Raw genomic sequence first — 25,865 nt, forward strand, 5'->3', positions numbered from 1 at the left:
GTCTTAGCTACAGATTTCTAGATCTGCATTGTCGTGTGGAGACTTGTAGGTCAGCGGTGCTCTACACAAAGGAAGTAACTACTCAGGTAGCAGAGTACTTGAAGAATGCACTGGAAGAACTGATTGCCGTTTTAGCTGAAACAGCCGCCATTACTCGTGAAACGACCTTTTTTTTTTTTTAGCGTGGTAGGAAATCATTAGCGTGCTGACACCAGTTACGCACTGGTGGAAACTGGCGACATCTTCAGGAAGGGATTCTAAAACAGTATTCATCACACTAAAGTTTGAACATTGATTTGTACATTACTAGCATCAACATCTTCATGGAACCCTAACTAGGAAGTGGTGCCCGTGTGCTATTTCTGTCAGATAAGGAAGTGTTTCTTTATATCTTCTCTAAATACTTCAAGATTTTGTATGCGCAGTTTTTGTTTTACGCTTTATATACATATAGGGCGTCCCAGGAGGAATGGACAGTATTCAGGGGTATAACAGGACCGATTAATCGAAGTAACATGTATAGTAAACATGAGCCTTAAAATGCATACCGTAAGAACTATGAGCACTTCATCTTCAACAAATCTCTCTTACTGCATCCTCTTTGCTTTCAATATTTAGGTGGAGGTAATATGGACCGAAACAAGAAATGCCTACTAAACATGAGTTCTAAACGCATATCTTAAGAAATATGACTTATTCAGCAGAAGAGATGTGCTCTACACTGACAAGATGAACAAGTTCTCATAGCTCTCAAGTTATGCCCTTCAGGGGCCATGTTTACTGGTCTTTTTCTGTTGTTTTAAACCATTCGACCACTTCTCAAAATGCAGAAAGCAGAGAGCTTCCAGCAGAAGAGATTTTAGAGCATCCACGGTGGGAAAGTGCCGTAGCACTTAAGGTATGCATATTATAGGCTATGTTTATTACACTTCTTAGCTTCGAATGATCATTCCTGTCATATCCCCGAATATTGTCCATTCTCTTGGGAAACCCGGTATAAAAGATAAATGGGGATCTGTTACGCCTTTCCCATCCATTTATTCAGAATTCCGTGAACCCTCCTACCAAATGGCGCTGGACGTAATGGCCGAGCGGTTCTAGGCGCTACAGTCTGGAACCGCGCAACCGCTACGGTCGCAGGTTCGAATCCTGCCTCGGGCATGGATGTGATTGATGTCCTTAGGTTAGTTAGGTTTAAGTAGTTCTACGTTCTAGGGTACTGATGACCACAGCAGTTAAGTCCCATAGTGCTGAGAGGCATCTGAAACATTTTGAACCAACTGGCCTGATGACTTGATGAAAAGAACTTTGACTCTACAATGGGCCAATCTCAGTCAGCCCACCCTAGTTAGAGTAGAGAGTGTATTGCACCTTTAAAGTAATACATTCCAGGAAAGATTTCTTTGAAACTGTTGTTCAAACAACAAGCAGAAGTCATTTTTGTACGCTTTAATTGGCGTTACTGTGCCATGCATACTCGTTACACTATGAAAACATTTGAGGAAGTGCACTCATAATATCTAATGTAATCGTAAAAAAATCATCCAGCTATGCGCCTAATTAATGAGAGCTAATTTGTTTTTCTCCCCTTTTTTTCAATTTTGCACTCACATTTAGTGTGTTTTTCCGTCGCTTGTGAGCCTTTTTTTAGCCACCCTGGCACCGGACGCGAGTAACCAAATGGAAGGCACCATTTCCCCTTTTGCTGCAATATCCATTAAAAGAGGGGGAGAAATACCGATGGAGCGCCAGATCCGGGAACGTGCGCCGACTGAACGCATTGTCCGGTGGCCGCGGCGGGCGTAATTCAATGGCGCAGGTGCAAATAGCGCCTGCTGCGACGATGCCATTCCACCTGCCCCGGGGTGTCGCTTTGATGTGGGCCCAACTGCGGAAAGTGGGCCAAGGCTAACTGTGCCATTGTTGGTCCGCCCAGCCGTCAGAGCACGTGCTTCATCGGTGGAATACATTTTTCGCAGTTCTGCCAGAAATAAACTGACACCGCAGTGTTCATCGTCGTTACACCGGTGCAGAAGTCGGTACACCGGTGCAGAAGTTGTTACAGATCTAACTAAGAAAAAAATCCGTGCAATTTGAACGTCTTTCACGTATGCAGGGTGTACGGAAACTGTTCGTTCAAACTAATGCAGGAGGTAGGAAACATCAAAACAAAGGAACATATGGTCTCTGAAAACAGCGTGTAATGTTAGGGAACACTTTGTTAGTGGTCCTGACGTAAGCCGTTGCGCCGACGTCGCTGACGGGGAATGTGTACTGACATTTTAATATCCACATTTCGCATCTTTTAGGTACATGTGAATCCATCAACAGCGACACGGTGTTAATGTGTAGTACGGCATTCTGGGTGACAGGTTTATTGGAACGTAAATTACATTCTTCCATTCCGTCTCGAGGGACGGGGAAATCACATCTCCGTGAAGCATGTTTCGACAGAAATCCTGCAGAGTCTACTTCTAAATGTTAGAGAATGTACTTTCAGCACAATATGGCGCCAGCCCATTTCAGCAATGCTGTGTCATCTGAGAGCCAACTTCGGAAATCGATGGATTGGCCGAGGTGAGCATGTGACATGGTTACCCGGGTCACCTTACCTCATTTATCTGGATCTCATCCCTTGAGGGAATAGGAATCAGACGGTGTGTGAAGCCGTTGTGAAATCAGGAGGAGACCTCGTCACTAGAGCTGCAGTTGCTGCTACTAACATTGCGGGTATGCCAGGAATCTTCGAACGGATACGACAGTCGAATGAATGTGTGTGAAATCTTATGGGACTTAACTGCTAAGGTCATCAGTCCCTAAGCTTACACACTACTTAACCTAAATTATCCTAAGGACAAACACACACACTCGTGCCCGAGGGAGGACTCGAACCTCCCCCGGGATCAGCCGCACAGTCCATGATGCAGCACCCGAGACCGCTCGGCTAATCCCGCGCGGCAACGGCAGTCAATGGTCCGATGACGTACTACTTACATGCAGGTCAACGATCACGCATTCGAGCACATCTACATCTACTACATCTACATCCATACTCCGCAAGCCACCTGACGGTGTGTGGCGGAGGGTACCCTGAGTACCTCTATCGGTTCTCCCTTCTATTCCAGTCTCGTATTGTTCGTGGAAAGAAGGATTGTCGGTATGCTTCTGTGTGGGCTCTAATCTCTCTGATTTTATCCTCATGGTCTCTTCGCGAGATATACGTAGGAGGGAGCAATATACTGCTTGACTCTTCGGTGAAGGTATGTTCTCGAAACCTTAACAAAAGCCCGTACCGAGCTGCTAAGCGTCTCTCCTTCAGAGTTTTCCACTGGAGTTTATCTATCATCTCCGTAACGCTTTCGCGATTACTAAATGATCCTGTAACGAAGCGCGCTGGTCTCCGTTGGATCTTCTCTATCTGTTCTATCAACCCTATCTGGTACGGATCCCACACTGCTGAGCAGTATTCAAGCACTGGGCGAACAAGCTTACTGTAACCTACTTCCTTTATTTTCGGATTGCATTTCCTTAGGATACTTCCAATGAATCTCAGTCTGGCATCTGCTTTACCGACAATCAACTTTATATGATCATTCCATTTTAAATCACACCTAAAGCGTACACCCAGATAATTTATGGAATTAACTGCTTCCAGTTGCTGACCTATTTTGTAGCTAAATGATAAGGGATCTATCTTTCTATGTATTCGCAGCACATTACACTTGTCTACATTGAGATTCAATTGCCATTCCCTGCACCATGCGTCAATTCGCTGCAGATCCTCCTGCATTTCAGTACAATTCATTGTTGCAACCTCTCGATACTCCACAGCATCATCTGCAAAACGCCTAAGTGAACTTGCGATGTCTTCCACCAGGTCATTTATGTATATTGTGAATCTTACTGCTGTAATTAGAATGGGTAACTTTCTTCTGTGGAAATCGCCCCTAGCATCACAAATTGCCGTTATGAACCACAGTACCATAACTAAATACTTTTGTACCAAATCGAACGAAAAGTTTTTCTGACTACTTGTATAAGCCACTCTACGAACTTCCCACTGTATGAGACTTATGTTGCCGACGTGATCGATTAGAAAACGATACTAACATTGTACAGTACTGTTCATGTTTTGCCGGCCGCGGTAGCCGAGCGGTTCTAGGCGCTGCAGTCCGGAACCGCGCGACTGCTACGGTCGCAGGTTCGAATCCTGCCGTGTTCATGGATGTGTGTGAAGTTCTTAGGTTACTTAGGTTTAAGTACTTCTAAGTTCTAGGGGACTGATGACCTCAGATGTTAAGTCCCATAGAGCTCAGAGCCATTTGAACCATTTTTTTGTTCATGTTTTCACGTAATCTGCATTCGCTGTGTCAACATTCGTATGTACCGTGATATATTCTGTTTTCTCGATCAGTTGCGACTGTCAGTAAAATACTCGAATCCTTAATTTCTGCTTTCCGGAAACTATTGACCATAGTACATCTGTTCAAAACCAGTTGTTCACCAATTTCGTTATATACTTACGTGAAAGAAGGTACAGCTTTGAGAATTCGTGCATAATGTAACACGTTTCTTTTCGGGTCCTAAGAAAACAATTACCTAAAGACAAATAAACATTGTGGTCCAACACTGCAATTACACCAAAGCAAATATTCTACTGGATTACTGAAAACTTTTTTGTTACTACGGGTCGACTTGTAAATCTTAGGATCCTTTTGTGAATTTTCCTATGTTGCGAGTGTTGTGGGTAACCAGTTTCGTATTAAATCGGCGTTTGTGAGTTACAGTGAATGTAAATATCTAACATAACGTGTCACATTAGATTTCTCTTTCAGCCGGCGAATATATTGTTTACACTTTTGTCGAATATGTTAGTGACCATAACCTGAAAAAGGATTAAAATGAATTATGTACCACCAGTTTGAAATCACACTGACTGCTGCTAAACGATTAGAAAAGCAGCTGTGAAAGAGTGTGTTGGGAGGGCTACTGAGAGCTATGTAATGAAGATATCATACCAATCTCGAGATCTGTCCTCTCCTTCAGACACTATTTCTTCTGAAAGAAAAACAGGATTTATCACTGATCGTCCACCTGACTGAGAGTGGCGTTCAAGGACATGCCTAGGTTTTCTGTACCCGGCAGAGGATGTAACATCCATCCCACTATCCAACAAGACCGGTCCTCCACTGAAATCGGTACCGAGCCAGTAAGACCCACTTTACTTGTTGGGAAAAGAGCTGAGTCCCCTGTCAATGTGAGGCAAATACAAAAGTTAGGGGTCTATTAAGCATCGGCAATTAATAGGTACAGTGAGCAATGGTACCCTCAGCGAAATACTATTAAGGTATGAGAAGAAACACAACGTCGGCCTGAGCGGCTCTAGGCGCTTCAGTCTGGAACCGCGCGACCGCTACAGTCACAGGTTCGAATCCTTCCTCGGGCATGGATGTGCGTGATGTCCTTAGGTTAGTTAGGTTTAAGTAATTCTACGTTCTAGGAGACTGATGACCTCATTTTAACCATCAGTGTGTATGCTAGCATGTCGAAGATACTATTATGGCATCCACTAAAGGAACATGGATTAACCAATGGCAGATTGCGTCACATACTGAATGAAGCGGCGCCCATTGTCTGTGGTAGAAGGTCATAGTTGTATCACTGCAGCGAGTGACCCGAAAAATGAGAATAATGGTCTTGCTCATGTAGTTTGAACGTATCTCACAATCTGCACCATCGTCCATCGTCGTTCCTGTTTCTGAGTCGTCGGGGGGGGGGGGGGGGGGGGGCATGCATCATTAGCCTGCGAATGTTCTGTGGCAGGCTAGGCTGTGACTCCCTGAAATTGCACCTTAGGTTTGAGAATTGTAGAGTCCCCGTAAATGGATCAGGTGTGCAATACACTGGTACCCAGGAACGACGAGGTTTTTATTTTCTTTTTTAGATTATATGACTCTCCATCCAGTTCAAATTATGTTACCCAAGACAATCAGCCTAAGATCCAAAGAAAACCTCCCCACTGGTGACGGAATCAACATCCTAGTGATCAACTGTGGAAGCATCCACAACGAAGTGTCAAGAGTCTGAAGCACTCCTAAAAAGCATGAGCTCGGTACAGAAAGATGGTTACATCCTGAAAGTGACAGCAGCGAGATTTTTAGAAAGTATGTAGACGTGTACCGAAACGTTAGGTTAATGGGGAATGGAGGTGGTGCACTTGTTGCATTAGCCAAAAACTGAAATCCACGTAGACAGAAACTGAAGCTATATACGGGATTGAGTAAACATGACTCAGCATCAGGGATGGACATAAAACTATAACCGAACCCTCCTATCACCCACCAGAATCACTTCCTGGTGGTATAGAGAAAACCTCAGTTCACCAGTATGTAAGGTCCCCTGTTATCACCAGATAAGACATTAATCATCCAACAGTGAAATGCGATGATGACAGTTTTCTTACTGGCGGGCGGGACACTACATCCTGTGTGACAGTATTGAATGACTTACCTGAAAGGTATCTAGAACAGATGGTCTGGAACCCCAATCATAATGGAAATATCTTAAATCTAACGGCAACAAGTAGATCTTGCCTCTTTGAGGATGTCCACGTCGAAACTGTGACCATGACGCAGTTGTAGCAAAAATGATTATGAAAGTACAAATGATGGGAAGATTTATATCTTCGATAAACTAGATAAAGAATAGGGAGTATCATACCTCAGTGAGGAACTTGAAATTTTTAGTTAACGACAGGAGCATGCCAAGGAAGCATGGCTAAAGTTTGAAAGAATAGTTGATCATGTACTGGATAAATATGTACCAAATAGAACAGTTCGTGATGTTTGGAACCCTCCATGGTTTGGAGTCGAATTAAGGAAACTGCTAAAAAGGGCAGAGAAAACTGAGTAATAGCTGTAAATCAAAGCAGAGGGCTATAGGTAGAGGCATGTTGAATGGAATGTGTCTGCCTGTCAAGAAGGAATGCGTCAAGCCTTCAATGACCACCGTAACAGCATAATGTCGAAAAAATTTTCTCGAATTAAAAAGAAATTTTGATCGTACATAACGGGTGTCAAAGGCACTCAAGTTAGCGTCCAATACTGAGAGCAGCAAAACGAAAGCGGAACGTTTAACTCTATTTCGAAATGTTCCTTTGCTAAAGAAAACCCAGGAGTATGGCACCTGTTTACTTCTCGTACCAACGAAAGATTCAGTGAAACAGATATTAGTGTCAATGGCGTTGATGTACAGTTGAAATCTTTTTAACTGATGGAAGCTGCAGCGCTAGATGGAATCCTTATTAGATTCCATAATGAATTTGCAGATGAGTTATCCCCTCCTGTAGGTAAAATCAAACGTACATCAGAACAAAAACCGGTTCCCACTAATTGGAAGAAACCACAAGTCACGCACGTCTACTCGAAGGTTAGTAGAAGTCAATAAAACTACCGTCCATAATCCTTGACATCTATGTTTTGTAGAATCGTAGAACATATTCTGAACTCACACTTAATCAGACTAACCTACGCCATGCCAAACAGCACCCGTCCCGACGACATAGATTGTGTAAAACCCAAGTCACATTTATCTCATATGACGTACTAAAAGTCACGGATCGAAGCAGTCAGACAGATGCAGTATTGCTTAACATCCAAAAACCATTTCAGTTGCACATCAACGCTTAACTATAAAAACTACAATCGTGTGGCGTATCAAGCGAAATATATAATTGGTGGAAGCTTTTTTGGTAGGCAGTACGCAGTAAGTTATCTCGGATGTCTCGTCGACATCAAGTTATTTCGGGTGTGTCCCATGCATGGGTGTTAGTACACTTATTGTTCACGTTGCATATGAATGAGCTTGGAGACAATATTAATAGTAACCACAGACTTTTCATAGACGATACCGTTATCTATAATGAAGTATTTGCTGAAACTACACAGTTAGATCTTTGTAACAATTTAAAGTAGGGTACAGATTGGCAATTTGCTTTATATTTTCAGAAACATAAAACTGTGCACTCCTAAAAAGTTAGAAAATGTAGGGTATCATGACTACAATATCTATGAAACACAGATGTGAAATCAGTCAAATCACACTAATACCTGGATGTAACAATTTGTACGGATATGAAGTGGAACGATCACATAGTTTCCTTTATAGATACAGCAAGCAGCAGAGAGCGGTTCATTGATAGAATACTAGAGCAATGCAGTTAGTCTACACAGGGTATGGCTCTGAGCACTATGCGACTCAACTGCTGAGGTCATAAGTCCCCTAGAACTACTTAAACCTAACTAACCTAAGGACATCACACACATCCATGACAGAGGCAGGATTCGAACCTGCGACCGTAGCGGTCTCGCGGTTCCGGACTGTAGCGCCTAGAACCGCTTGGCCACTCCGGCCGGCTACACAGGATACTCCATACAAAGCGCTCGTGCGATCAGTCCTGGCATATGCCATAAGTGTGTGCGGCCCATACCAAATCGAGTAGATAGGATATACTGAATGGGTATAAAGAGGCAGTGCGAAAGGTCGCAGGTTTGTTCGACCTGCGGGAGAGTGTCAAGAATATGCTGAAAGAACTGTAACGATAGACACTAGAAGATAAACACAAACTATCCAGTGGGACATAATCTATTCCATGCACTTCCCAGTGGTAATGTAGCTTCACTAAGAGCAGTAGAAGTCCATGGAGTCTTACGCCTGCACAGCAGCCAACATATCCACCGGCGGCCTATTGAAGATCTTTGTTAAGACCTGGCAAGTGGAACTGTGCTCACCCGATTTGAATGGTTGCACTGTCATGACTACCTCCGAGAAAGAGGAATGAGAAAATTCTGTAAGCCAAAAGTTGCAGTTGACCATAAGGTCTTGGCAAAATATCAACCTACAGCGGGAAATGGAAAATAGCTCCCCGAGTAGGGAAATGCTATGCTGTGGAATTTCATGAAATGTAAAAGTGTGGGGGCACTCTTTAACCTCTGGATTAGTAGACGCAGCTATCCGGTCAGGACATTCAAACGCTTGGAAGAAGCCACGAGCAGGTATATGAAGTTCAAATGGTTCAAATGGCTATCAGCACTATGGGACTTAACTTCTGCGGTCATCAATCCCCTAGAAGTTAGAACTACTTCAACCTAACTAACCTAAGGACATGACACACATCCATGTCTGAGGCAGGATTCGAACCTGCGACCGCAGCGGTCGCGTGGTTCCAGACTGTAGCGCCTAGAACCGCTCGGCCACTCCGGCCGGCGTATACGAAGTGAAAGGTCTACATAAGCTCTACTGTAGGCAGAACCAATGTCAGACATTGAATTATTGTCAGTTTTCTGAGAAATGCTGTCCCTACCTTACCTGGGAGAAAAATAGAAATAACTCTTTCGATAAAATGAAACAAAAGAGAAAAATTAATTGTAGAAAACCAACTACATAGAGCCACAAATCGTAATTTTATTTCAATACACGACGCATTTGAGAAAAATAGAAATAACTCTTTCGATAAAATGAAACAAAAGAGAAAAATTAATTGCAGAAAACCAACTACACTGAGTCACAAATCGTAATTTTATTTCAATACACGACGCATTTGAAGGACTGTTTGCGTAGCATATAGGATTATAAATCACGATTTGTGACTGAAATTGGTTTCTTTTCTTTCTTCATGAAAGCTGTACAGTGACGAAATCTAAGCCGACACTAATGGACAAAACTAACCGAAAATACACTGAAGAGCCAAAGAAACTGGTGCACTTGCCTAAAACTGTGTAGGACCTCCGAGAGCACGACTAATGTCTGAAGTAGTGGAGGAGGGAATTGACACCATGAATCTTGCAGGGCTGTCCATAAATTCGCAAGAGTACGAGGGGTGAAGATGTCTTCTGTAGAGCACGTCGCAAGGCATCCCAGACATGCTCAATAATGTTCATGGAAATTGGAAATTTGTAATAAGGACAGCGGGACCAAATTGTTGAGGTCATCGGTCCCTAGGCTTACACACTAATTAATTTAACTTAACCTGACTTACCGAAGAACAACACACACACCCACACCTGAGGGATGACTCGAACCTCCTATGGGGAGACCCACGAGAACCGTGACAAGGCGCCTCGACCGCAGGGCTACCCCGCGCTGTAATGTTCATTTCTGGGGAGTTTAACGGCCATTGGAACTCAGAAGTGTGTTCCTGGAGCCGCTCTGTAGCACTTCTGGAGGTGAGGGTTGTCGCATTGTCCTATTGCAATTGCCCAAGTCCTTCGGAATGCACGATGGATGTGAATGCATGCAGGCGATCAGACAGGATGCTTGCGTACGTGTCACCTGTCAGAGTCGTATCTAGGCTCTCAGGGGTCATATATCACTTCAACTGTACATGCCCCACACCATAACAGAGCCTCCATTAGCTTCAACAGTTCCCTGCTGACATGCAGGGCCAATGGATCCTGGAGGTTGTCTCCGTACTCAGGCACTTTCATCTACTCGATACAATTTGGAAAGGCACCAACAGTCAGTCCATTGTCGGTGATGACAGCGCCAGGTGAGGTGTCAAGCTTCGTGTTGTGCAGTGATCAAGGGTACACGAATGGGCCGGCGGCTCAGAAAGCCCATATCGTTTATGTTTCGTTGAATGATTCGCACGCTGAACTTATTGATGACTCAGCATTGAAATCTGCAGCAATGTGCGGAAGGGTTGCACATCTGTCACGTTGAGCGATTCTCTTCAGTTGTCGTTGCCGGATACTTTCCCGGCTGCAGCGATGACGGAGATTTTGTAAGTAGGCTGTTTAGGTTTTTTTATTGGTAACGCCACATAGCGCTCTATATGAAAATCACTGACTGTGCTGTGTGCAGTCTGAGGCTGGTTGGCATTGTTGTAATAGTCGCTATTGTAGTGTTTTGCAGTTGGCTGTTAACAGCGCGTAGCGTTGCGCAGTTGGAGGTGAGCCGCCAGCAGTGATAGATGAGGGGAAGTGAGAGGGCCAATTTTTGAGAGCGGATTATCTGGACATGTGTCCATCAGAAACAGTACATTTGTAAGAATGGATGTCATGATCTGCTATATATATTACGACTTTTGAACACTATTAACGTATATAGATTCTTTGTTCTCTATCAAAATCTATCATTTGCTAACTATGCCTATCAGTAGTTAGTGCCTTCAGTAGTTAGAATCTTTTATTTAGCTGGCAGTAGTGGAGCTCGCTGTATTGCGTTCGAGTAACGAAGATTTTTGTGAGGTAAGTGATTTGTGAAAGGTGTAGGCTAATGTTAGTCAGGGCCATTCTTTTGTAGGGATTAATGAAAGTCAGATTGCGTTGCGCTAAAAACATTGTGTGTCAGTTCAGTGTTGATCAGAATAGGTAAAGAGCGAAGTGTCTGAGTACGTTCAGCTCTGCCCAGCTGTTTGAAAAGCAAATAACGTAGGGGCTTACCAGCACAGTAATTCATTAATTTCTCTAAGGGGACGTTTCAATTTGATATTTTACCGGATTTGTGATATTCACGCTATACTCATGAAATGGTCGTACCGAAAAATCTACACTACATTGCTGCCTCGGAGATAAAGTGTCATAGCATTCGTGCGCCGACTAGAACACAGCGTTCAATCTCACTTGATTCTTGGTAACGTGCCATCGTAGCAGCAGTAACCGGTCTAACTGCGACAGAAACTTGTTGTCTTATATAGGCGTTGCCGACCGCAGTGCCGTATTCTGATTACATATCTCTTTATTTGAATACGCATGGATATACCAGATTCCTTGGCGCTTCAGTGCAATTAGCAAATAAACTCTACCTTTTACACTATCTGGAATTTGCTATCTTTACCGCACAAATTTAATTCTGTACACACAGAAAGCTCCGGAAAATATGCTTTACATAGGTATAGCTGAAGTAAGCTTGTAGCGATTTCAACCAAAAGTTGATATTGGTATGATTCACTGAGAGAGAAATACTGATTGACTATTCCTTTTGTCATTTCAGACACTTCTCTCTTGCTGTAAACTGTATTTATTGTGCACCACATGCATTACACCTTTATATTAAAGCATCTTCAGTGGATTTAATAGGTATTCGTTTATCCGGATGAGGTAAGAATTAACTTCAATTTCTTCAATGTCTCGATCACATTTTGGATGCTGGATAGACACTATACAAATATAAGTAATTCTACAAAATATTGGTTGTTCTAAATCCGTTGTGTGAATCCAATATATAGAAGATAAAATGTACGGATGAATGCCGGATCCAAGCTGCAGAAATGGAATCATTATGTGCAGTTATTGATGATTCCAAAAGAGGCCATAGGTAGGGTACCAGAAAAAACCACACATTTATTCTGTAAGAGAAAAAATTAAAGAGTATCGGGGTAAATGGTTCACACATGTTGACAGGTGTCTAGTAGTTTGACGTACTAGACATAGTTCCGGACCACAGAATCAGTTTCTTCAGTAGAGTGAAGGAGAGGTTTCTTTTTTCTATTATTAATAAACGCTTACATTTCCTCATGCGTAGCCGCCTAAAATCAATCTGCATCGTGCTTAAGAGTATGTTTCGTTTTCCTTACCCACTCTGATCAAACAATTTTCACATCTCAGCGCAAAGATACATGCCCGATATTATATAAAGGACTAAAGGTTTTCTATGACTCCTCTTGACGTTGGTTATGTATTGCATCGACTCTCAAACGCGTGTACCGGATACACGTCAGGTGCGCCGCGAGATTGTTAGTGTCTTTTCACCTTCCGCAGATAAAATGCATAGAACATAAAAATTTATCACCATGTCGTGTATAGAAGTAACAGATTTGTAAAATTTGTATCTCTTAGTAGTCCCATAATAAAAAAAAGTAGTGTGAACATCATGGTTGGTTCAAATGGCTCTGAGCACTATGGGACTTAATATATATGGTCATCAGTCCCCTAGAACTTAGAACTGCTTAAACCCAACTAACCTAAGGTCATCACACAACACCCTGAACATCATATGTTCGGTTTTTTTGCATCTAGGAAAAAATGCAGTAGTACGGGTGCTCCGAAAATGTGTCTCGTACTTTGGTATGAGCCAGAAGAAGAAAAGTCTTAGAAACGCTGATTTATACAATAATTTTCATTTAGGGGGTCATTCTTCATACTTTGGTAATATGGATTGTTGGAAGAATTCTGTATTTTACGTGTGTGTGTTACTATTCTAGTTTTTTTGCAAAAGTATTCTCACTTAATATGTAGGCGTGTGTTACGCGAAATGGTGTCACACGTAAGTCTTATACTGACCTTTAAATAAACCCGTTTCGTATATAAGTGGCTGAGTTCAGAAAAACATTCTTTCGATAACCGCCACTACATTCCGAGATGATCAATTAATTAATGTTCATTCTGAACGGTGTAAGCAACTCCAGGTAAAAATATCGAAAGCAGTCACCGGATACTGGCTGGACGAAGACCTCAGGCAGGAGATTTGAGAGCTTCAGTATAATATTCAGTTGCATGGAAATAGTTTGCAATGAGAAAAAGATGGGCGAAAATCGAGTAGTAAAATTAGCTCTGAGTCAAACTCCGTCAAGGAAACGCATTGTTATACGTGTACATTTATATCTATATCTACTGCTATGTAAGTCACCTCAGAGTGTGTGGTGGATGGCACTTCTGACAACACTGTCTCTTTCTCCCATACCTATTCCATTAAAAAAAAAGTGTTGGAAGGATGATTCCCGATAAAGCTCTAATCTCTTTTCTCAATGTATGCGTGTCACTAGACATATACGGAGAAGATAATATGTTTTTCTACTCTTCTTGGTACGCATTCCTTCGAAGTTTCAACAGCAACACTCCACGACCGACGTAATTTTTCTTACCTGACCAAATATTATAAAACTTGTTTCTAAAAATATATAGAAATTTGTTTGGTATGAAATGCTGTAACTTAAATGTGTAGAACTTAAAATATTTACAAACGTTTCTCAAGGCGTAGCCTCATGTCTGACAAGATACAACAACAGCAGGAAGCGACGGAAGCTGCTTACGGGGATCACTAGTTAATTTGGTTCCAAAATTGACCACTAGTTTGAAACACCGACCAGGAAACATCATGTTTTTCTAGGTCCACTATTCTCAGTGTGCAACAGTCTTCCCTAATGTGTGCAAGAAGTCTTGATCCCAGCCACAAATCTGGTCCAATACTCTATGTTCCAGAGAGAGATGGACTCATATATGGGAACAGGCCAATACTCTAACCTGTGAAGTGATTATAACCAACCTACATTTATATAGTTTCAATGTTTTGTTGGCATCGTGCAGGCAGTCCTTTGTTTCATACAAGTCAGTCTCTAACTAGAATGGTGAGCACATGTTTATTGCGACATTTATCTATCGTTACTTTATGATGCATTTATTTGGCAATTTTATACCGTTGTCATTGAGATCAGGCACTTTCAATGCAGTCTCAGTAGGTTACGCTCGAGAATTAACCAGTCGGTTCGAAAGCGGTCACCAAAATATACAGGGCGGTTTAGGTGCCCCTACAAATAGACTTTATGCAACCCGCACCGCCTTCAAATGACACACGTAAGATTTTAATATTCTCCCGCTCGCTACGTGCAAAGTGTTAGTCCTACAGAAAAATTGAACAGAACATTTTTGTAGGAAAATTAAAGTGGTTAAATTTTGAACTGAGATACATTTTATCTAGAGGCTGTAGTTTTCGAATTATTCACGCAAAAGAGATCTTTGGATGCGTTTTCCTTGAGTAACTCCAAAACTGTGGCTTACAGCGAAAACGTAGCCTGCAACAAAATTCAAGTAAATTGAATTATCTACAAAAAGTCCCATTCATTTTTATTGTAGGACACTCACTTCAGGAAAAAAATTTGATCACCGTTTCACTGAAGATTTATTGTTGCAACGGTGAATTTGGTGTACATGAAACGATTACATTTAGAGATCAATAGCACAAGTGGCTCAGAGATACCAGATATTGACCCATATTAGTAAGTGGAGTAACAATGCAGGCGCTGACTCTTGCATCCAGTCTATCATTCAGATGGCGAATACTGTATGGGATATGTTGTTCCACACCTGCTCGACCTGTTCACATAGTTCTATAACAGTTTTTGGGTGATGAGTCGCACGTGTCAGCAACTCCACAGATGATGCTGCCAGGGAAGTTGTACACTTCTTGCAGACATCGTTGAGTTTTACAGGCAGTGTTTGGGAGAGCTTTGTCCCGTTCTTCACCTTCCTGTTGCAAGAACGGCAAACGAAAGGGTGTATCAACATTCTGGGCGTACCAAGCGATGTTTAGATTCCCCTCCAGTTACAAGAGAAGTGAAGGAGAGTTGTAGCTTAGCGCACACCAGATCATTAGGCCTGGGGTGGGGCTAAATTTTCTTGGACGAATGAACTCTACGAGACTCCGCTCGTCAGGTCTACGTCGTACACGCAAACAATCATCTCTTGCGGGCAGGCACGATCTGCTTTCATGACTGAAGACCATGTGGCGCCTTTCCAAATGATTCTCTGACGACACACGTTGAACTGTGCACGTAGATGCTCTGGCGTGGCAGACAGGCGTGGAAGACAGGCTAGCGGTGTTCGTGCCTATAGTCCCATGGTAATGACCGGTTCGCAACGATCTTTATGGGCTCACTACCCATTTTATCTGTACTGTGGTAGCTGTACAATCTGCCACGGCTGCCCTTATAGTATGACCTCTCCGGGCGGGCGTCTGTGCTATGTGTACGTCCAGAACCTCGTCTACGAGTGTGAAAACGTTCACGTGACTAGTGGCAGCAGCGCATTTGCGGAGTTGATGCAGTAAATCCAACTTGTGCGGGAATTCTCTGAAAGGACCACCCTCGGGAGGCCACAATTTGAACCCTTATAAACTCGCTTATTTGGCTGTAGGAAGCACGAGTGGGTCTCTGTCGCACGGTTGCTATCTTTCTTCACACGTTTGCACCACGCTGAGTCTTTTGGCTGTAATGGCAGATACAGATGGGGCACTGGTAGCTATGTCACTACGCTACCTGTTGGAGGACGACGCTGGAACCATTGTTGTTGTTGTGGTCTTCAGTCCTGAGACTGGTTTGATGCAGTCCTCCATGCTACCCTATCCTCTGCAAACTTCTTCATCTCCCAGTACTTACTGCAACCTACATCCTTCTGAATCTGATTAACGTATTCATCTCTTGGTCTCCCTCTACGATTTTTACCCTCCACGCTGCCCTCCAATGCTACATTTGTGATCCCTTGATGCCTCAGAACATGTCCTTCCAACCCGACCCTTCTTCTTGTCAAGTTGTGCCACAGACTCCTCTTCTCCCCAATACAGTTCAATACCTCCTCATTAGTTATGTGATCTACCCATCTAATCTTCAGCATTCAGCTACACTCCATACAAATACTTTCAGAAACGACTTCCTGACACTTAAATCTATACTCGATGTTAACAAATTTCTCTTCTTCAGATATGCTTTCCTTGCCATTGCCAGTCTACATGTTATATCGTCTCAACTTTGACCGTCATCAGTTATTTTGCTCCCCAAATAGCAAAATTCCTTTACTACTTGAAGTGTCTCATTTCCTAATCTAATTCCCTCAGCATCACCCGACGTAATTCGTCTACATTCCATTATCCTCGTTTTGATTTTGTTGATGTTCATCTTATATCCTCCTTTCAAGAGACTATCCATTCCGTTCAAATGCTCTTCCAAGTCCTTTGCTGTTTCTGACAGAATTATAATGCCATTATCACTACATGATTATACTATCCCCCAGATGGCATATGCCGTCATAGTATCCAAATCGACGTCGTCTTTGCACTTGTAATTTCTTCCCGGCAGTGCGGTTTGCGAGTAGCGAGCGAGAAAATATGAAAAATCTCGCGCTGGTTTTGGAAACCGTCGTGGATTGCACAAAACCCATAGGAAGGGGCAGCTCTATCCTCACTGCATGTACTGCAATTCCGACTGCTTTTCTTATACAAACTTTCAAGTACATTTGTACATTTTTCCAATCAATGTCCTAAGCACCACATACAAGGCGCAGGAAATATTTTCCCGTAGATACGAGAGACAGGCAGTTGCCCTCCCTCTGAGGCCGGATATAGGTCGGAGACCTCCTCGCCGCAGACTGGTCGCTGCGCGGCGCGGAGGATTACCGCAAGGTGTCGGCTTCAGAGCGAAAGGAGCCCGGTTCGTCCTGCTGAGCCTCAGAGGAGCACCCTCACAGAGGCGCAAGAGAGAAGGAGCGAGTCGAAAAAAAGGAGCACCGGGTGGCGATGGGAAAAACGCATTCACCGCCAGCGAATCGGAGGAGGAAATGGATTTCTCCTTTCAATAGCGAAAAGCCTATTCCGCTGCACGTATGTGTGTGTGTGTGTGTGTGTGTGTGTGTGTGTGTGTGAGAGAGAGAGAGAGAGAGAGAGAGTGAGCGCGCGCAAAGTACGAACGGTAGCGCTACTGACTCGGTCAGGAAGAGTGAGGGGGAGACGGCAGGGCGCTGAATGGTTCCATCATTGCGCGATCGGTATTATTATTTTTAGAAGCGCGCCACGAGGATTTGTCCTCGTTTCTTCAGCTCGCGCGTGCGGTTCGCATATGTGGAAAACGAGTCGGCGGCAGCTCTGCTCGTTCACCTGCTGTCACAGCTCCGGAAACGAGCGGCACCTCCCCCCACCCTCTCCCCTCGCCGCGCCCTCACTGGGAAACAAAGCCAGCCCCGAGGCGTAGGTCGGGCGCGAGGTGAGGGGGTGTTCCAAAGCGAGCCGGGCGCGCGGCATTACTCCGATCACGTGCGGAAATAACGTATGCCGCGGGCTCGGCTGATCCCACAAAGAGACGGATCCCGCCGCGGAGCGCCACTGACGTTAGCGGAAGCGCCGAGAAAACGGGGCGTGGAAGGACGTTATTCGCAAAAAGGACGAAACGCGCCAAGTGGCCGCGGCGAAGTTGTTGTGCTTCGGGCGATTCTCGTGTCTCCCACCTTACCCAGCTCTCAGTCTTCTTTTTTATTCCCCAACCCCCTTCGTCCCCCATCTCGCCCCTTCTGCTCCGTTTTCACTGTCGAGTATTCTGCGCTCGAGGACCTTCACTCCCCCCCCCCCCCCCCTCCCCTCCCCCGCCACGCGTCAGGTAGGGGCGCCGACAGGCCGTGGCGCTATGTCGTCGTCAGATGGGTTTTCTCTAATGAACGCGATTGTTTAGCAGCTGCTTACATCTTTCATTCCTCGCCTCCGCGCTGTCGGTTTTCAGAGCATCGGAAATGTTTTTCCCGTGTTACACGTCTCGCGTTGACGTCTGAGGTAAGCGGGCGGCGGCGCGCGACGTGGCAGCGCGCCGTCTTTTCTCTTTCTCTTCTTTTTTTTTTTTTTTTTTTGTTCGTTTCTTCGTGGCAAGGTGGAGCTAAGCAGATATACGCTTTACACTAGGTGGTGAAAGGAAGCAGACTTCGGAGCCAAACGGGAAATGCTTGGAACCACATGCACACAGTTTATTTTTCTCTCTTTACTTCTAGGCTTGTTACGTCCATGTCAAAATCGGATCCTTTTATTTCTCCTTTAATTAGACTTTTTTAAATTATTACTAAGAGTCTTACATTACTTTAGTGTCTCGAGTAGCAAATTATATGACTACCCCACAGTAGCGAGAGGATGTTACCACAGTCTAACATAACAGTCGCGACACTTCGCCTCGATTTTGTTGCCTACCGCGCCAGCAGCGCCCGAAGCGGCTAGTAACTTAAAGCTTGAGCTCGGCGCGATCGTGTAACTGAATAGTGGTTGTTTATTTTGATTTCTACAATGGGTTATACAAGCGGGAGCGTTTGTAGCAACAGGAATCAGACACCACAGCTGTATTTTTTGTACGTTTTCTAACGATCCTGAGAGGTATATACAATCATGTAACTAAACTTGATTAGATTAGATTAGATTAGATTTTCGTTCCATTGATCAGTGTTGAGGAAATTCTCGTGGATGTGGAACATGTCATTTTCTTTTAAGCTGAAATAACAATACTAATAGTATGAATACATACATCATTTCTTTCTATTAAAAAAATTCGTCAATGGAGTAGAAGGAGTTGGCCACTAGTCAGTCTTTCAGGCTCCTTTAGAACTGATCTTTATTTGTAACTAAATTTTTTATGTTATTGCAAATTATAGATGATGAGTGTTGCTGAGTAGTGGTCCCCTTTTTGCACTAAAGTAAGTGCATTTAAGTCCTTGTGCAGATCATTTTGGTTCCTGGTAGTGTATGTATGAACTCAGCTGTTAGTTTGGTAAAACAGATATATTATTTAGGGCAAATTTCATTAAGGAGTAAATATACTGAGACGCAATAGTTAGTGTACTCAGTTCCTTGAAGAGATTTCTACAGGATGTCCGTGAATTTACTCCACAAATAATACGTAATACCCTCTTTAGGACTCTGAAAACTTTTGTTTGACTTGAAGAGTTACCCCAAAACATTATACCATATGACATTGTGGAATGAAAGTAGGCAAAGTATGCAAGTATTTCATTTTTATGTCGCCTATGTCTGCTAACACTCGATTTGCAAATACAGATTTGTTAAGATGTTTCTGCAGTTCTGTGGTGTGCTCCTCCCAACTGAATTTATTATCAAGTTGTAATCCCAGGGATTTAAGACTGTCAACTTCTTCTATCTGCTCCTCTTCATACTTTATGAATATGCTGGATGGAAACCTCTTACAGGTTCTGAATTGCATATAGTGAGTATATTCGAAGTTTAATGTCATTGAGTTGGTTTTAAACCATTTATTAATATCCATGAAAATTAGCAGATCTTTCTAGAACTACACTCTACTATTTATTGCAATACTTGTGTCAATTGCAAACAAAACGAACTCTGCTTCTGGCAGTGTAACTGATGAGAGATCATTAATGTACACAAGAAAAAGCAATGGCCGTAAGATGGATTCTTGTGGGACACCACATGTAATTTCTTCCCATTCCGATGATGACTGATGACTTAATTCGCTAGTCCCTTGCACGGACACCCTTTGTTTCCTGTTAGCGAGGTATGACTTGAACCATTTTGCGGCACTGCCCGTGACACCATAGAATTCTAATTTATTTAAAAAGGGTGTTGTGATTCACACAATCGAATGCCTTTGACAAATCACAGAAAATACCTGCTGCTTGTAACTTGTTATTTAATGAATTAAGTACATTTTCGTCAGGATTCACTTGCAACCTACGTGTATATTAATGATTAATGTTTCGTTTTAGGAGCAGAAAAATGTCTAGTTAATAACAGACGAGAAGACCTTATGAAAAAAGACCCAGTTTGCCTGTATAATAATATCAGGTTTTGTTCGCTACATTTCGAACAAAAGCAGTTCATGAACGCAGACAATAATAAACTCGTGTGGAATGCAGTACCCACACTGTTTGACGTCCTAAGTAAGCCACCTCAACTGACGATGAAGAGGAAACTGCCACAAAGATTCCGTTCATCTAAAGCTGTAAAACAGTCATATGGCACAGAAGCAGCCAGTTCACCTCTCCATGTTTGAGTGAGACATTCGTCTGAATCGTCAACACACACCCGCTTTGAAGATGAAGTGGTTAGATTAAGTGCACAGTACGTGGCTCACACTTGACGCGAATTCTTATTTTCACACAACCGGACACTACAACGCGAGTTTACGTGCTACCGCTTTCCTGTGACGCTCGCTCTACTCAGGGGATCTCAACCTACTACTCAGTGTAGCCAACCTTCACAAAACAGAGTACCACAGTTCATATGGTTACAGAACACTTACTTTCTAAACATGCCTCGTACTCCACAGTTTTGTTTGTGAAGTTGACAGTATTTACATTCAAAACTATAATTAGGCTTACCGTTTTCCACATTTGTTGACGGAGATAAAATCGGTCCAAGAGTCAATTTATTTTCGATTCTGTGAATTATGTAACGATCCATTTCGTCAGTAGCAACGTTCCAAGGAACCATGCTATGTCCTCATTGTTAATGATAATTGAGTGGAAAGTGGCCAGAGGGATCTGTCGCCGTAGGAATCTGGGCAGGCACTCAAAACATTAGTCGGCTTAAGTGCAGTTTAAAGACATGTACTATACCAACTTCTGGGCGAAGAAATGTTGTACTTCTGACAACTTGTGGCAACCATGGCTAGGTATAAGCAGATGCGCTACACGGACTTGCGTCTATGCACACTGAATGTTTGTCGGTGGAGCTAACTACCAACAACTGGGCGTAACCTTCGGAAGAAACTAGCAAACAGAAGTGATCTGGCACCTCGCGTCGTCTGCAGAAATTTTCGACACGCCGGCTCCGGTATTATCGATAAACTACTATAATACAAAATACAATTGTAGTTCTTTGATTGTATTGATGATGAATACGTATCATTGTACTGAAAACAGGTATGTCTTGTAAGTAGGCTGTTTAGGTTTTTTTATTGGTAACGCCACATAAGCGCTCTGTATGAAAAATCACTGGCTGTGCGGTTTGCAGTCTGTGGCTGGTTGGCATTGTTGTAATACTCGCCATTGTAGTGTTGGGCAGCTGTATATCAACAGCGCGTAGCGTTTCGCAGTTGGAGGTGAGCCGCCAGTAGTGGTGGATGCGGGGAGAGAGATGGCGGAGTTTTGAAATTTGTAAGAATGGATGTCATGAACTGCTATATATATTATGACTACTAAGGTAAATACCCTGCTTGTTCTCTATTAAAATCTTTCATTTGCTAACTATACCTATCAGTAGTTAGTGCCTTCCGTAGTTTGCATCTTTTATTTAGCTAGCAGTATTGGCGCTCTCTGTATTGCAGTAGTTTGAGTAACGAAGATTTTTGTGACGTAAGTGATTTTTGAAACGTATAGGTTAATTTAGTCAGGGCTGTTCTCTTGTAGGGATTATTGAAAGTTAGACTGCGTTGCGCCAAAATATTGTGTTTCAGTTTAAGCACAGTCCTGTACAATTTTTCTAAGGGGACGTTTCTGTCTCTATTCACTTGGAGAAAGTATTACGTATTGGTGCGAGGCCGTTGTGACGTTGTTGTTAAGCAGTTGTTTTTGCGAGATGTATTACTTCTTGTTAAGAAGTGTGTTAGTTTGCAAAAACTGCAAAATACGGTTTGGAATAATTTTGAAGAGAAAGTACATTCCTGTTTTGTGATATTACGGTTTTTCAGCATGGAAAAGTCATTAACATACAAAAACTGAACCAAGAGAAAGAAGAACTAATAACAGCTTACCAGAAGTAGTTTAAGTGCAGCATACTTCTTACTGATTCTGTCTCTAATTCATGCTTTTAATAACTAAAATGTAAATGTCGTGTGACTATGGCCTATCGTCTGGTAGACCGTTCGCCGGATGCAAGTCTATGGGGATGAAATAATGATGACTTGGACAACACAACACCTAGTCCCTGAGCGGAGAAGATATCTGACCCAGCCAGGAATCGAACCCGGGCCGGTGGGTTTCACATTCCGTCGCGCTGACCACTCTGCTACCTGGGGCCTTTAATATCTGAAGGAGCACAATATCCAGCACACACGCAGTTGTTGCTTAAAAATTAGATTAATTTGCAAGATTTTAATTATACACTCCTGGAAATGGAAAAAAGAACACATTGACACCGGTGTGTCAGACCCACCATGCTTGCTCCGGACACTGCGAGAGGGCTGTACAAGCAATGATCACACGCACGGCATAGCGGACACACCAGGAACCGCGGTGTTGGCCGTCGAATGGCGCTAGCTGCGCAGCATTTGTGCACCGCCGCCGTCAGTGTCAGTCAGTTTGCCGTGGCATACGGAGCTCCATCGCAGTCTTTAACACTGGTAGCATGCCGCGACAGCGTGGACGTGAACAGTATGTGCAGTTGACGGACTTCGAGCGAGGGCGTATTGTGGGCATGCGGGAGGCCGGGTGGACGTACCGCCGAAATGCTCAACACGTGGGGCGTAGGGTCTCCACAGTACATCGATGTTGTCGCCAGTGGTCGGCGGAAGGTGCACGTGCCCGTCGACCTGGGACGGGACCGCAGCGACGCACGGATGCACGCCAAGACCGTAGGATCCTACACAGTGCCGTAGGGGACCGCACCGCCACTTCCCAGCAAATTAGGGACACTGTTGCTCCGGGGGTATCGGCGAGGACCATTCGCTACCGTCTCCATGAAGCTGGGCTACGGTCCCGCACACCGTTAGGCCGTCTTCCGCTCACGCCCCAACATCGTGCAGCCCGCCTCCAGTGGTGTCGCGACAGGCGTGAATGGAGGGACGAATGGAGACGTGTCGTCTTCAGCGATGAGAGTCGCTTCTGCCTTGGTGCCTATGATGGTCGTATGCGTGTTTGGCGCCGTGCAGGTGAGCGCCACAATCAGGACTGCATACGACCGAGACACACAGGGCCAACACCCGGCATCATGGTGTGGGGAGCGATCTCCTACACTGGCCGTACACCTCTGGTGATCGTCGAGGGGACACTGAATAGTGCACGGTACATCCAAACCGTCATCGAACCCATCGTTCTACCATTCCTAGACCGGCAAGGGAACTTGCTGTTCCAACAGGACAATGCCCGTCCGCATGTATCCCGTGCCACCCAACGTGCTCTAGAAGGTGTAAGTCAACTACCCTGGCCAGCAAGATCCCCGGATCTGTCCCCCAATGAGCATATTTGGGACTGGATGAAGTGTCGTCTCACGCGGTCTGCACGTCCAGCACGAACGCTGGTCCAACTGAGGCGCCAGGTGGAAATGGCATGGCAAGCCGTTCTACATGGCTACATCCAGCATCTCTACGATCGTCTCCATGGGAGAATAGCAGCCTGGATTGCTGCGAAAGGTGGATGTACACTGTACTAGTGCCGACATTGTGCATGCTCTGTTGCCTGTGTCTATGTGCCTGTGGTTCTGTCAGTGTGATCATGTGATGTATCTGACCCCAGGAATGTGTCAATAAAGTTTCCCCTTCCTGGGACAATGAATTCACGGTGTTCTTATATCAATTTCCAGGAATGTATTTCAGTTCTAAAGAGAGAAGCGGAGTCACAGGCTCAACGGCAAAATCCAGACACTCACATCTGTAACCGCAGCACCTAACGTCATGTTGGCAGCTTCGCAATCAAGACCCGATCGCTGGAGCGGTTCTAGGCGCTTCAGTCCAGAATTGCGCTGCTGCTACAGTCGCAGGTTTAAATCCTGTCTCGTGCATGGATGGAGTGCGTCTTCCTTAGGTTAGTTAGGTTTAAGTAGTTCTAAGTCTAGCGGACTGATGACCTTAGAAGTTAAGTCCCATAGTGCTAATAGCCCTTTGAACCATTTTTGGTGGAGCAAAAACCGGCGATTGGAGACGTTCCTATGGCGTTCGGCCGGGTTGTATAAAAGCTGGCCAGCCACAGCTGGAACCCAATCAGTTTCGGCAATTCATTTATCCATCTTCAGTCAAGGGTGACATCCCTTTCGTATGAATTAGTTGAACGACAATTGGGATTCCTTGTGTCCAGCCTTATGGCGCTGTACGATAAGCTCGTTGATTCGAGAAAAACGTATGGAGTCTGAAGATGGCAAAATGAATTACCGAAACCTTTTGCGTTTAAAATAAAGTATAATAACCTAAAGTATAAGGTTGTTGCTCAAGTTTATTGAATTGAGATGATCTTGTGGGAGGTCGCCACCGGTTGGGGCAAGGTTCGAGCCGATGTCCTCCTAGCCACCGAGGCCCAGGAGGCCTGCCACAGTCCGATACTCGCTTCACCTTGGAAGGATACAGCAACACCATCCGTAGCGTAACAACAACAATAGGCTGCCGCATCTGATGCGGCACAAACAAGAGGTGTGCCGACCATCTGAGGTCCAGGCACTGCTGCGGCAGCCACTACAGCCGCCCTCCTTACACCACTTCTCGTCACCGTGAACCGTGAGATCGATGACTAAACACGTCCTTGTAACACAGGCGCCTTGGGTCAACAGGGGGCCACACCAGTGGACAAGGGCACGCAACTGTAACTGCTGCAGATTGTTGGTAAAAAAAGAGTTTTCATTTACGTGTCTGTCTTGCAGCAGCCACATTCGCTTCCCGTGGATTCATGTAGTCCTTGCTGCCCATTGAACCATCAAAGTCCAGGTCGCAGAGGCATCGCGATCCTGACCAATACGGCTCTTCCACAACAGTCATTGCACTTCAGACATGCTACAATTTAATTGACAAACGCACACTTGTATACATTCACAAAGGGTGATGGCATATAAAATTACGACGGGAGGAGGACTTGAAAATGTCACATTTCCGAATACTGTTGATAGTGTGATGGAAATGAAAGTGATTGTATACTAACCAAGTTGGACAATAGAATTGTCTTTAAGAAATTCGTGAATATGGCACGAAACACGAAGGTGTACTGCAAGATGACGTAGAGATGGAAGAGGAATGTAATTGGTGCCAAATTGTCATATCCTCATTTCGAAATATTAACAACAATAAATCGAACAGAAAATGTCACGGGGAGTCTATCAGTGATTGACGATAGTGCTGGCACAACCCTTAAGCACCACAGCTCAGACGTTTCCGCTGAAAATCACTACAACAAAATTACACGGTAGTATACAAAGAAATCTGAAGACGTTCCAAAAACAGTAGAATTTATAATGCGCCAAGACAGTCAGTCCGGGCAAAATCTCTGTGTAGACCGTGACCTTAATATTGTTATTTGTTAATGACCAGTTATTTTTAATTATTATTAGAAGTGTATTCCTATATAAAAAAAAACACAGATTGTTTTGAATGAAGTCACTCTGGTGGCATTACTGTGTATCATTTATTAATTACAACAACCCCCATTATAGTCAGAAGTCACGCACTGAAACAGGTT

The sequence above is a fragment of the Schistocerca gregaria genome, chromosome 1 (assembly GCF_023897955.1).
Source record: "Schistocerca gregaria isolate iqSchGreg1 chromosome 1, iqSchGreg1.2, whole genome shotgun sequence".
Lineage (NCBI taxonomy): Eukaryota > Metazoa > Arthropoda > Insecta > Orthoptera > Acrididae > Schistocerca > Schistocerca gregaria.